Genomic DNA, 2,341 nt, shown 5'->3' on the forward strand with positions numbered 1-2,341 from the left:
TATATATATATATATATATATATATATATGTATATATATATATATATGCGTGTGTGTGTGTGTGTGTGTGTGTGTATGTCTGTATGTGTGTGTGTGTGCGTGCGTTTAAATACATACATATATACGCATATATATACGCATGTGTGTGTGTGCGTGTGTGTATGTGCGTGCACACACACATAAACACACACACATTTATTTTAGTTGCTCAGTCGCATTCCTCATACGCAAGTATTTTCTTGTGGTTTTATATTACTCTAGTACAAGATTTAATAGATTACATTTAATTGGCAGAGTCATAGCATTTCTGTCATTCATTACGGCCCTTCTTACATTCTTCGTGAAAAAGAAGAATATATTAATTCTTACTATCCCGTTCTGTTCCAGTTGTGAAAAGGGTACAGCCACCGATTGACTTTGAGCTGTACGGACCACCAAGGAATCCTTAAAGGAACAACTCTTCACTCTGCTGCCATTCCGATAAAACCAGGAGTCAGGGATACATAAATATATTACATTCTATGCATATGAGTAGATAACAACTGCAATAGAGGAATATTTATGAATTTCTTGTGTATTTATTATCCAATTTCGTGAATCTGAATTCGGGAGATAATGAAATAATCATAATAGTTCAGTGATTATTCAGTCACTGTAAAAAAAAAAAAAAAAAAAAAAAAAAAAAAAAAAAAGTATTAATGAGAACGACAGTCATCTCCAAATCTAAAGAATCTGACCACGTCATCCAAAAGAACATAACATTCTATGAAACTTATCGTCTATCAGACTTCCTTCAGAAACAAATGAACAGTGCAGTAGATAGGGTATAAAGCTCATTAACTCCAGGAGCTCCATAATGTTTACTCTTCCTGCACTAAGAGGAAATGCCGTTTCAAATCTCGGACAACGATGTGTGTGAGGAGAAGCAGCATGTTTATGTCTAATTTACTTTAAATATTTTCATAGATAATAGAGTGGTTATAGAAACTGAATATAAGGGAATGAAACTGATTTTATGTGTACTTTTTGCAAAATAGGAAAATGTAAAGTAGCGACGGACAATGCTACTGATTCTCGCCAGAACTGCCTCTTCAGGAATCCTTGCTCGCGGCAAATTATATTACCCAAATCGCAAGAGGTCAGGATATTTGCCCTATAGTAAGTTTAAATATATTGGTTTGTTATAGAAAGAGACACCTAACTCTAAGTCTTAAATCCAAGAGAAAATTTTGACTTTGACTTTGCCTAAGCGTTCATACTGGCTAGAGTATAGCGTTCATACTGGCTAGATTATAACAGAAGGAAGCTGAGAGAAAAGTTTGCAAGCAGCAAGTGGTAGACATTAGCACAAGGACAAGAATCATGAATGCCTTTGTTGAGCAGTATAACTATATTGGCTGATGAAAGTGTGTGTGTGTGTGTGTGTGTGTGTGTGTGTGTGTGTGTGTGTGGGTGTGTGTGTGTGTGTGTGTGTGTGTGTGTGTGTGTGTGTGTGTGTGTGCGTGTGTGTGTGTGTGTGTGTGTGTGTGTGTTTGTGTGTGTGTGTGTCCGCGTGTGTGTGTGTCATCATGCATATTTTCTTTAACTGCTGTGTGTGTTTTCTAACAAACATCAAAAGAGATGGCCATTTGTATGCTCTAATTAGGTGTTCTGAGTTATCATGTAATGACCCGACAATATATTCACACATATATATGAATATACATATATATATATATATATATATATATATATATATATATATATATTCATCATCATCAAGGGGCTAACGCCGACGGGGGCGCATGGCCGCATCCACCCTTCGCTTCCAGCCACGAGGATCCCTCGAGGCGAGTCTCCAGGCAGGCACACGGCCCATCTCTAGTTCCTCACGACAGGTCTTGTCGAGCTGCCCAAGCCATGATCTCCTAGGACGTCCCACAGGTCTCCTCCACCCAGGGTTGTCTCGCAGAGAGACAACCTGGTGGGCAGGGTCGTCCATAGGGAGGCGAGCTAGGTGGCCATATAGCCTGAGTTGGCGATCCCGGATTATGCAAGTAACAGGTCCCATGCCAGTCTCACGGTGTAACCACCGGTTGGACACGTGGTCCTGCCCAAATGTACCCCATGATCCGGCGAAGGGACTTGTTACAAAAGGCATCAAGGCGAGACTCCAAGGCACTGGATAGCGTCCAGGTTTCACTTCCATAGAGCAAAACTGGAAGTATCAAGGCCTTGAAGACACGCAGCTTGGTCCTTCTTCATAGGTACCGACATCTCCAAACGCTCTTGTTGATCGAGTTCATGGCTCCTGTTGCCAGACCAATCCGTCTACTGACTTTCCTGGTCTGACAACCCAGAG

The 2,341-nt window shown here is 40.5% G+C and overlaps 1 long non-coding RNA gene across 1 annotated transcript in view; it reads left to right on the forward strand.

Annotated features, from left to right (window-relative positions):
* LOC119570876 overlaps window positions 1–567 on the forward strand; it is a 1,307-nt gene extending 740 nt beyond the window's left edge. Inside the window, exon 2 of the long non-coding RNA XR_005228481.1 lies at window positions 388–567. This is a non-coding gene — a long non-coding RNA (uncharacterized LOC119570876). The remainder of the gene's footprint in view (window positions 1–387) is intronic.
* The last annotated feature ends 1,774 nt before the right edge of the window (window positions 568–2,341 follow it).

The sequence above is a fragment of the Penaeus monodon genome, unplaced genomic scaffold (assembly GCF_015228065.2).
Source record: "Penaeus monodon isolate SGIC_2016 unplaced genomic scaffold, NSTDA_Pmon_1 PmonScaffold_4236, whole genome shotgun sequence".
In the NCBI taxonomy this organism is placed as follows: Eukaryota; Metazoa; Arthropoda; class Malacostraca; order Decapoda; family Penaeidae; genus Penaeus; species Penaeus monodon.